The sequence below is a fragment of the Prionailurus bengalensis genome, chromosome E4 (assembly GCF_016509475.1).
Source record: "Prionailurus bengalensis isolate Pbe53 chromosome E4, Fcat_Pben_1.1_paternal_pri, whole genome shotgun sequence".
In the NCBI taxonomy this organism is placed as follows: domain Eukaryota; kingdom Metazoa; phylum Chordata; class Mammalia; order Carnivora; family Felidae; genus Prionailurus; species Prionailurus bengalensis.
In genome coordinates, this window is record NC_057360.1 from 50,276,393 (window position 1) to 50,288,836 (window position 12,444).

At 33.7% G+C, this 12,444-nt stretch overlaps 1 protein-coding gene across 1 annotated transcript in view; it reads left to right on the forward strand.

Annotated features, from left to right (window-relative positions):
* The window catches only part of BRINP3 (BMP/retinoic acid inducible neural specific 3), a 423,267-nt gene that overhangs the window by 213,432 nt on the left and 197,391 nt on the right, over nt 1–12,444 (forward strand). The gene's annotated exons all lie outside the window — the stretch shown is intronic.

A 12,444-nucleotide genomic window follows, 5' to 3' on the forward strand; every position in this document is an offset into this window, starting at 1 on the left:
AAGAGATCAGACAAAGCTGGTATTGAAAATTAACTCCCCCATCTTTTTTGAACTAATTGTGAAATTGTTAAAAAATGCTAAGTAACTTCTCTGATTTTAGGTTGTTTTTAGGAGAAAGTGGGAGAGTAATATCTATGTCGTAGGGCCATGGGAAGATTAATGTCTATGTAGGAAAATACTCTTGGCACAATATATGGTATGATGTAAACATACAATGCACTCATGTTATTGTTATTACAGCAGTGCAGATAGAAATAATTATAAAATATCCCAATAATTATAAAAACTTATCTGCATCTATATAGGTTAGTGAGGTCAATGATTATTAATACAATAAAATCTGAAGTAAAAGTGAAAATCATTACTCTAACTTATTTTATTTATTTTTATTTTTTTAAGTTTACTTACTTTGAGAGAGAGACAAAGAGCATGAATGGCGAAAGGACAGAGAGAAAGGTGGAGAGAGAGAGAGTCCCAAGCAGGCTCTAGACTGTCAATGCAGAACCCCATGTGGGGCTCTAACTCACAAACCATGAGATTATGACCTGAGCCATGATCAAGAGTTGGACGCTTAACTGACTGAGCCATCCTGTCACCCTGTCTAACTTCCTTTAAAAAGTTCAGTGGTTTGGGAGCACCTGGGTGGCTCAGTCAGTTAAACATCCGGCATCAGCTCAGGTCATATCTCATGGTTTGTGAGTTACAGCCCCATTTCAGGCTCTGTGCTAACAGCTCAGAGCCTGGAGCCTGCTTCAGATTATGTGTCTCCCCCTCTCTCTGCCCCTCCCACGCTCATGTTCTATGTCTCTCAATAATACTTAAACGTTAATTTTTTTTTTTAAGTTCAGTAGTCTTATACTCCTATCAGGCTTCATTGTGGAGAAGAATTTCAGAATATAAAATATATTCTCCAAATAAGAAAAGAAGAAAGTAACAGGGGAAAGGCAGAGACAGAAATTAAAAAGGTGACTTTTTAATTGTTTTCATTGCTTTGACATTGTGAATGCCACATTTGGGCCTTCAGATTGGTTTTTTGTTGTGTATGTTTTTATTTGTTTTTATGAACATGGTTCAAAAATCCTTTGTGGGATTAAATCTTTTCTTCAGGTTGATTATTCAATGATGATAATATAGTCTCTTAAAATTGCTTTTCTTTAGTTATTTAAGTCTTATTCAAGCATTTTCTTAAAGGCAGAGTGGAGTAAGGTGGGGCTGGGGGGTGAAGAAGGGGAAGAAATAGAATTGCCATACTCACTAGCCTTCTAACCTCTGACTATTAGATTTAGTGTTCCTTATATTTTCTATTGGAATTTTCTTTTTTTTTCCTGTAAATATTACTTATGTTTTCTTTCAGGAATCTCTGCTGGATGATGTTAATAATTTAGCTAAAATGCATGAAATTATTTACGTAGCTTAAGGATATAAACTATTTACAATTAACAAGTACACCAGCTTGATTTCAGACGATTCTTTAAATATTGCTGTTGTAATTACACTAAGCCTTTTTTGTTGCTGTAAGTGTAGTTTAGTTTTACATGTTTTACCTAGTTGAACATGAAATTGTGTTTTTCCAGTAAAAAATGAGATTTGTGGTGTTTAATTGGAGCTAATTCTCTCTCTTAACTGAGTAAGTAACAACCCTAATAATAGCACACTGAGGATGTTATGTATATAAGTAAACATTTTAAATGAAAAAACAGTTGTTTTTGCTTCTTAAGTAACTAGATCTTCAACTAAATTTAAACATTTTGAAAACGAGTTGAGTATAAAATATTCACTGTCAGTACTACGGTGATGAAAAACAAATAAATGAAAAATGTCTTTTTTCCCTGAGTTATTTAGTACATCATATTATTGACTTAGACATAAAACTTTGGATAGCATATTTGAAGCCTTTAATGGGATATTTTATGACAGATAAAGCCAGTGATTGAATTATCTCCCTATAGGGAAAAATAAATTATAAAAAAAACCTTCTTCAATCTATATCATTTTCCACATTTATTTCATCTTATAGCTTCCAGACTATTTATCAATAGAGTAATTCAGCTTGCTTCTATTTGGATAATGATATCTAAACTCCATCACTGGTTAAATATCTAAACTAAGCTACTCAATTTGAAGAATCAATCTTGAAAAAGATTGCACTACTGGGATATATTGATTTCTAGCTATGGAATATATTTCATGACTGCTTTTATAATATATTTCATTATAATACAATATATGACAAACACTGAAATAAAAATGTATCTGTGTACTGAATATAAAACAACAACAAATGAGAATAGGAAAAAAAGGAAAAAGATCTTAAACCTACTGGGTTGACGGGAGAGGGAGGGTGCCCACTATGAAGCAACAAACCTAGGTTCTGCACCAAATGAAAAAGACAAAAGCCTGAAAGATGGAGCCCAAAAATTGCACTTAAAATTTTATAAAACCTTGTAACAAAATGTTTATAGTAATTTTATTTTTTAATGTTTATTTATTAGAGAGAGAGAGAGAGAGCACACACAAGTGCACTAGTGGGAGAGGGACAGAGAGAGAGGGAGAGAGAGAATCCCAAGCAGCTTCTGTGCTGTCAGTGCAGAGCCCGATGTGGGGCTTGATCCCATGAACTGTGAGATCATGACCTGAGCGAAAATCAAGAGTCCGACACTCAACCTACTTAGCCACCCTTGTACCCCTATAGTAATTTTAAATGGGACCTGATCCCCATCTCCAGTATTATGCAGATTTGTGTAAGAGTCATTGTTACAGCCCTGAGCCACATATAGTCTCAAGAGCATATGTGTGGTTCCCTATCAACCCAGGCTCTCTAAAGCCTAACACACTGAAGAGGAGAACAAAGCTTGTGCTCTCTCCTGACAAGCACAACCTGTAGAGAAAGAGGAAGAGGTGGGGTTACTCACATAAGTTGCTTTCCTACACCAGCCTCTCTGTTAACTCACTCACTGCACTTCTGGCAGAATCAGGAATGCAGGGACAATGAGGATTGTTTGGGAAAAATACCTTCCCAGGAAGAGGAGTGCAGGAAAAAGTACTCTTTACTTGATAGAGATAGTTTTAAAAACTCAAACTGAAATTCATTCTAGAAGCAACTAGATAATCTATTAAGATTTGTTCATTTGCAACTTTGGAAAATATTTTTCACTCTCAGTAACATAAAAACGAGTCCTGTTTGACTACTGGCTTTGAATGCACAGAGTTTTAAAAGCCATGATTAAATTTTTAGTGGAAATAGTTATATTTTTTTAATGTGTGTGGTTTTTATTAATTTTTTTTCCTGCAAGTTCTTCTTATGAGAACATATCTTGTCATTACCCCATTATTCAACTTAAGCATTTTATCAGATATGTAATTTTTTTATATAAAGAAAATATTTGCTTTGTTATTACAATGGAAAAACACATGATTGAACGTCCACAGTAGCATTAACTTACTAGCATAGTTATTCATTATAATGAATACTACTGGGGCTCCTTGGTGGCTCAGTTGGTTAAGCATCCGATTTCGGCTCAGGTCATGATCTCACAGTTCGTGAGTTTGAGCCACGTGTCGGGCTCTGTGCTGACAGCTCGGATCCTGGAGCCTGCTTCGGGTTCTGTGTCTCCCTCTCTCTCTGCCCCTCCCCCACTCATGCTCTGTCTCTCTCCATCTCTCAAAAATAAATAAATGTTAAAAAATTTATAATAATGAATACTACCTCAATAACCACTTAGTATATAAGTTGTTATGGTTGCAAAGCTCTAGCTTGAAAAGTGTTACCATATGTTGCTTGCATGTGTATTTCTTTCAAGAAGAACAGAGCAGAGTCAGGCAGTAACATACACTATAGGTAGAACAGCAATTCAATTTTTAAAAATTTCCTTGCATCCTTATGAGGGTAAGATTCCAAATATCCTTGTTTAATTTCAGAAATACTCAATTCTCACTCTTCTCTGTGTAAATTACATTCTGTATAAAGTGTCCACAGATAGTTTTAACTCTACATCATATACAACCCTCTTTCAAAATTGATTAGTGACTGTGTTTCTCATTTTCATTTGGCCTCATCTTAGGAAATATAAATTATTTTAGTTTAGTTTAACTATAACATAATTAAAGGAGCAAATCTGATAAAAAATATATGTAATTTATTTCTTGAACAAAAAGAAATACTCACTGAAAATGCATGGAACTATTTCCTCTATTAGAATGCATAGTCTGCTTTAAGAAAAAAAACTGAAAGGAAAAGCAATCTTTTCTGAAACTTGTATCCCAGGGAATCATTAAGCTAATGATATTGAAAAGGAAAAAAAAATATTTAAAAAAAACCTGCCATACTGTTTTTTAGAAATAAGTATATAGTCATGCTACTTAAGATTAGTTGTATCCATTTCTCTCTGTCTCAGTCTCTCATCTCTCTCTTTCACCTTGTATCTCTAATATTTCTCTGATAAATTAAATGTTTTAAAAGTGAAAATTAAAGCAATATTGTTAATTAAGTTTTATTGGTTTATAAGACAGTTATCTATTGAAATGCTTTGAAGCCATTTATATAAATAATCATATATATAACACAAAAGAAAATGGGATTAAAATTGCTATGCCGATTGATCTTAATAATGACCTTACTGGCAACTAAGTCAAAAGATAAATGTTAAGTTTTGGAATTTTATAAATTATATTGTTTGTTTTTTTTCCTCTTCATAGCACTTTGGTAAGGTAGATAAATGTCCACTGTTTGACAAACACATACTGAGTTACCTAGAACAATGCAAAGACCCAAGACCTTCCTTAAAGGAACACACAGGTGACTAATAAATACAGACGTTTAAACTGGTAATAAGTTTACTGTGGTTTAGAGCCTCATTACTCAAGTGTGGTTCATGGTTCAACAGCCAGCACCACCTTGGAGTTTGTTTGAACTGCAGAGTCTCAGATTCCATCTCAGATTAATGAATCAGAATCTACATGTTAACAAGATCTGTGGGTGATTTATATGCACATTAAGTTTGAACAGCACTGTTTAGAGTATCTATATAAATTTAGAGTGTTCTTAACTCTTCCAGAAGTCTCACTTCTGAAAATTAATGTTACCAAAATAATAACAAGAGTCTATAACTATATATGTAACAAAAATGTTCATTATAACATAGTTTGTAAACAACTCCAACATAGAGGGGACTTCATTGCATTTCACTCAGGGTCGATTCAGTTTCATCTGACATGGGAACTATTTATTTCTAGTTCTTCTTTCATGTCATTGTTCTATAGAGAATATAATTATCTGGGTAATTTTGCTTAGAATTTTCTCAGAGGTTGTGGGGGATAACTGTTAATAATCGTAAAGTCAGTTGCTCTCATTTGGAGTGTTTTGCAAAACACATTATGTTTCTTTGTTGAGGCTCTATAAGACCAGTTATTTCCTTTCCGTAATATCTTGTAGATGCCAATTGGTGTTAAGCCAACAAGTCTGTTTTTACTTCTTTTATATATTTGGCTCTGCTTCTTGTCAGAAGCCTAGTTTTCTCAGATTGATGTTTTTAATATCTATTTGTTTCCGAACCACTGTTTGTTTTTTTTTTTCAAGAACACTACATTAGTAGAAAGATATCATGAGGACGTTTACCTTTTAACATGTTAAACTAAGAAAGAATGCTCATTGGTAGTGAGCAAAATATTATCATATTTTAGCACAAGAAATAATGTAATTTCTCATTACCAAAAAGTAGGATAATGTTTTTCAGTTAAAATGTTACATCAAAAGTAAAACCTACAATTACATTAAGCTGTGTTTGCACTGATTATTCCTAAGAGAAATTATAGCAGTTATTTATAAGTAAACCTGACAAAAAGCAAAACAGACATTTACAATCAGATCTTCCAGTGTAAGGAAATTGAATGAACAGGCAGACATCTGCCATAAGTTTAAAGTGTGTGTGTGTGCGTGTGTGTGTGTGTGTTTGTCTGAACAGAATGTTATATGTTATAGGTTGGTACACTAATCCAAAAGCAGAACAATGATAACATAAAATACAGTCAACATATAAGAGTTATTGTCATCACATTAAAGAAATAAAACACAAAATAAACAAACGAACAACCCTCAGTGGACTTTAACTATAATAGCTGTGTCTCCCTAATATGCTTTGATTGTGGATCCTCCATGATTCTGCTCTGGTTGTCTCCTCATTCCAAGAATCAAGGTGAAGAAAGTTCTCTTTGGAACACGCTGTCCTCCTGGCAAATACAAAAAGCTAAAGAGTTTGTGTAACTTTGCAATGCTTCTCAAAAACTTGTACTAGATCATGACCTACTGGCTCTTATGTATTCTACTGACCAGAGTGTTATCCTTTCCAATTCCAGTTTAAAGGGAATCACCCATGAACTGTTTATAGTTCTTCTTTACAATGGACCATTGATCCATGTATGCGTGTTTGCATCCATGATAGTGCAGAAAATAATTACAAAGATAATGCAATCAACTGCATCATCATTATTTATTTATCCTTAGGATGCTTCTATTCATTCTATTATCCATTGTTTTCTGACTTGTTCTGACTTTTTGAAAGCATTACCTTTATCTTCAGTAACCATATATATATATATATATGTATATATATATATATATATATATATATATGAGAATGCAGATTGAGAAAATCCAAGGAAAATATAATAGGGCAAAAGTTCTTTAAAATTTCTCTTCTTCATGGACATAACATAGATGATTTGAAAGTCAGGACAGAAAAATACATTATTGTGAGGTCCATTGCATATCAAATGTACCTCATCACCTCTTACGAGCCAATCATAGGATGACATTAAGGTCATGATTGTTTTTTGTTATTGTTTTATTGTCTTCTGTTTTGCATTCTCCCTAAAAGCAGTTTTCAATATGTGTTCTTAATGTCCATAAATGACCACAGTATTTTAGTTGTAAAAGACACAGCTGCATGATTTCTGTGTGAAATGATCACATCTTTTTATATCCACAGTCATTAATCCTTTTCACTTTCTAACAAACTCAGAATGTTGAATCATTTTCAGAATCACATTTAGTTTTTACAAAATGTGTGGATGCCCTTTGGTACTCATGTCATGCTTATGAGCTACAGCTGGCTTAAAAAAATATGAATAAAAATGGCATACGAACACAAATTTTAGTTGATTGAATAATATCTCAGTTTTCAAATCTGAATATTGTGTTATTTATGTAGAATTTGGATGAACTTTTATAATCAAACACTTAAGAAAAAAGTTACAATTAAAATCCAAAATGCATTCTTCCTTAAGACTGACTGTGAAAGTTTCAAAGAACGTGAAGACCATAAACATCCTCAAAACATGGTAGTTACATATAACCTAAAAAGACCAGATCTCTTAGAGGAAAGAAATAGGCCTATTTTCAATGTAGATTGAGTAGCTTTGTTAAAATATCTTAGATATTTAACAATCCCTGATTTATAACACTTGAAATTTAGCATAAACTACTCAGCTTACATCGCAATGTTGTCTGTTGTTAACTAAGGGTTTAAAACAAGGTATTCATGAGAGAACAATTAGGGTAATTTAAACTGCCTCTCATGCTTCACTGCAGGGAAAGCTTCTGCATGCGTGGATTAATGTTCAACTGTAGACAAGAACTATGGGCAGCTTCTGAATGGATTCCCTTTATCCAATTGTTAGAAAGAATAACCAACTGCTATCTCTAATAATTCCATATATCTTGATTATAAGATCCAGTAGAAACCAGTTTTGACTAAGTCCAGGTTCCTGTGGTGAAATACAATATCTATGAAATGCTAAAACCAACATTTATTATACACCTTAGATGTGTTCTGCCAGGGTCTATGGAGGAATTATATTGCTTAGTCTTTTCAAACAGGTGAGAGTAAGCTATTGCCTGTCTTTTAGAAATGAGAAGGCTAAGGGCATGTATAACTTTACCAAAGACCCATAGTCATCAAGTTAGGGGCCTGTGGGCTGTCAGGATTTACCTTCCTATACAGCTGACTCCAAAACTCATGTTTTCCTTTCTCATATTATATCATAATTCCTTCAAATTAATAACAACAAAGATTGAACTAAAACTAGTAATAAAAGTATATTAATATTTACAATATTTTTCCTTTGATTGTCTCTGTGCACTATAATATATATTTACTCTCAGGATAGAAGGAGGAAAACACATTGACCTGTACCTTACAAGCAAATGTAGACACTTTGGAAAACAAAGGAAATATTTTCTTTTAATCTCCAGTAGATAATGAATGGAAACTACTGTTACTCATGATGATGATTATGGGCCATCGTTTTTCTATGCACATCTTTGATTGCTTGAACTTATATTAGGATTTGTTATCATTCATATTGTAACGTAGGACCACTCTGAAATAGTAATCCTTAGTTTTTGTTACGTGTCATTTTCTAAATTATCATGAGGCACTCTAACATCTGCAAAATATTCTTTTTTTTTGTTTATTTATTTATTTTGAGAGAGAGAGGGAGAGAGAGTGTGTGTGCAAGCAAGGGAGGGGCAGAGAGAGAGGGAGAGAGAGAGAATCCCAAGCACGCTCTGAACTGTCAGGAACCTGACACTGGGCTGGAACCCACAAACCACGGGATCATGACCTGAGCTGAAATCAACAGTTGGACACCTAACCAACAGAGCCACCCAGGCACCTGTCTGCAAAATATTTTTAAATCAAGTATTTTAATTTGCTTTTAAAATAAGTTTATGCTACTCCTCTCTTTTTGCATGAGATATGACTCAACTGAGGGCCTACGAAGGAATTAATAAAATTCCTTCTAAGGAGTTTTCATCAGAAGAGTGAAGACATATAGAGGGATACAGTATTTAAAGGACTATTTTGAGAGATATTTACTTTCTACGTGTGGATACAGATTGTAGGACCAGGGTTCATGGATATGTAAAAGAAGTAGAAATAGAGGCTTCTGTCCATCACAAATATGACAATGCAGCTAAAATTACTAGACATGTGCAGATATGGAATGAGTTATTTTATTTTAAGTTTAAGAAATTGGGTGAATAAAAGAGAATAATACTTTGCCAACAACTTTCAAATTCTTACTGCAGTCTAGTCGTATTCTAAACCTTTTATGGATGTTATCTGTTTCATGCCTATAGCTCCTCTTAGTAGAAGGAATACTATACGCAAGTTCCATGAGAGGAAATTGAGTCAAGTTATACAATTCAAGGTCATTCAGTTACTAAATATAAGCCAGTATTAAAGCTCAAATCTGTTTGGCACTAGCAGTTGGCATAGTTACATTGAAACTATAACAATTAATTCTATATTTTTCTTCCTTCCAGTACCTCATAATTCAGTGAAAGAGTCCATTCTAGTGGTCTAATTATCTCCTCTGCTCAATGATGTATACTTTTTCAATTCATGTTGGACAGCTCCAGTAATAAGAAAAGTCACTACTATACAAAAAGAGACCGTGAGGATGACTCTCCTTACGTATTTAAAAGGCTTTCTTGAATCTCCAGAAGGCAAAACTAATTTCTAATAAATCAATTGAACCAACATTTTAAATTTAATGTATCAGTGAATTGAAGAAAAATTAGATATTATTTCAAAGAATAGATAGTTACGCTTCTTTCCATCTATAGGAATCTGTAGAAAACACTGTAAATGCAAGGAGGCTAAAATTGGATATTTCGGTGTATTTTCTAAATAAAATCACTTGAGAGCTGCCAAATCATCCACAATTTTGTTTTAGTCATAATATTAAACTCATAAAACTTACTTATGTAAATAAATGTTTTAAGTCATTTTCACTTTTTTTTTCTTTTCTGTTTTTAATGTCTATTTATTTTTGAGAGAGAGAGAGAATGAGAGACAGAGAGCATGTGTACAGGGAAGGATCAGAGAAAGAGGGAGACAGAGAATCCCAAGCAGGCTCCCACACTGTCAGTGCAGAGCCCAATGACAGACAACCCATAAACCGGGAGATCATGAATGGAGCCCAAATCAAGTCAGAGGCTGAAGCAACTGAGTCACCCAGGCGCCCCCTCACTTCTTTCTTGTGGCTGCAGTGTATTCTACTTTGTAGATGCAACATAGTTTATTCTTACTGATGAGGTCTCTGGGTTGCTACAAATATTTCAAATAAAGCCACAGTAAGAAACGTTTTGCATATCTTAACCAGTGTTTTTTGGGATAGATTTTAAAAGTAGAATTGCTGAGTCAATCATTGCTAACTATTGCCAGATTTCTCTCTGGTTACATCGTTTTGCATTACCATCAGCAATATATCAGAGGGCATATTTCCTTCCAGTTTGCCAACATCTTTGGCAAGGTTGTCAAACTTCCGGTTTTGGGCAAATTCCGTAATTGCAAAGTGCTATATCAATATATTTTGAATTTGCATTTCTTGTACTATTTTAACCTATATCTCTGGTATTTTCTGCTTTATTAAAAGTGTTGTCATTAAAACAACTTGACAAGTTTCAGTCTTTAGTACTCACTATGCAGTGTTTTTCTTTTTCTCACTTATTAATATTTGGTCCGAATTCTACAATATCTGATATCAAGATTGTTAACTTTGTTTTCTTTTAATTTACATTTACCAAGATCTCTGTCATTTTGTTTTTAACCTTATTTCATAAGACCTGCCTCTTGCTGTATTAGTCTATTTAGGCTGCAATAAAACACCATAGACTGGGTGGCTTAAAAACAGCAGAAATTTATTGCTCACTCTTCTGGAACCTGGAAGTCCAAGGTCAAAGTACCATCATGGTTAGGTTAGAGCCCTTTTCAGTATTGCATAGTCTTGTATTTTCATGTGGCGGAAGGGGCAAGGGAGCTCTCTTGGAACTTCTTTTATAAAGGCACTAATTCCATTGATGTGGGCTCTGATCTAAACACCTCCCCAAAGCATCACCTCTTAATCCCTTCATCTTTGGGGGCTAAGATTTCACATATACATTCTGAGGGGAACAAACATTAAGACCATAGCACTTGCATCTGTGATACACCCTCATTATGAGTTCTCAGACTACCACAGAACTGTTTTTTCTACATCCATGTACAGGATGTTGTTTGTTTTGGTATTCTCTCCCAAACTTGGCACATAGGTGATTTTTTTTTTCTACGATTCACTGGTCTTTCTGAGATACATTCCCTCAAATTTCCACACTAGTTAATCCTCTTTTTCTGGGGGTAAGTAGTCAGTGGGGACTTTTTATTTGCTTGTTTAGTAATTTACATATATATTCACTTTTCTCCTCCAGATGTTCTCACCTGAAAGCCATTTATCATGCACATGACCTAATGCTGTTCATAATTGGACCTACTCATTCATATTTTTGAGAGTTTTTTTTTTAAGCTGCTGTAGTTAGGCTGCTTATTTCTACTCTGCCTGTGAGGATCCAAATACAAACTGAGAATGTGACCTTTCAGAAATAACACTGTTAATACTTTATTTCTGATATCAGTTGACCTGATCTCTTGTGGATAAATATAAGCTGTTACTTAGGATTGAATAGTCTCCGAGGATGTGTCATTTAAAAATTAATATTATTTTATTTATTTGGTATTTTCTAAAACTGGGTTGTAACTTTCTAAGCCAGCATAATGCCCCCTAAACAGTGGGCTACTGAAAGAATAAGAGTAAGCATCAATTCTGACAATTGTGTGTTCGATGAATATCCAAGAATATGGAAATCTGTAGATAGCAAGTTCTTAAAGTTAAGCTTAAATAACATTGATATTCTTATAAACATTTAAACATTGAAAATTGCAACTTAATTATATTATACCTTAAATTTCACCTTTGAAAATCCATTGGCATTACTTAAATCTTCCATTGAGGTTAGTGATTTCCATAGAGCTTATTAACACATAATATTTGTATATAATGCCACATGTCAGGAACCTCTGAATTTAATACATATATTTACATAACTATATTTGTATATAGTAAAACCTTCATTTGCGACCATAATTCATTCTGGAAACATGATTTTAAATCAAAGCACTTGTAGATCAAAGTGAATTTCCCCATAAGAAATAATGGAAAACAGATGATTCATCCCACAACCCCCAAAAATTCATATAAAATGATTATAATATTGTAACATAATACAAAATAATACAGATAATACAAAGTAAAGAAATATAAAGAAATTTATTTATAAAGAAAAATAAACAAACTAACTTGAACTTACCTTTGAAATCCTTCGTGGATAGTGTGAGGGAGACAAGAGAGAGGAGGATTATTGTGTAGGACAACTTTCACTATCACCAACAGATGTTGACTACAGTACAGTATTAATAAACTCTTGACATATACTGTATTTAATGCAGCTGGCAAAAGGGCAGAAGACAGAGGAAAGGGTCTATGTCTGCAGGCAGCCTGATCTAGAATGAAGCAAAGCATTCCTAAGCTTACTCTTTTCTGGACCTCAAATACCTTTCTAGGTACCAG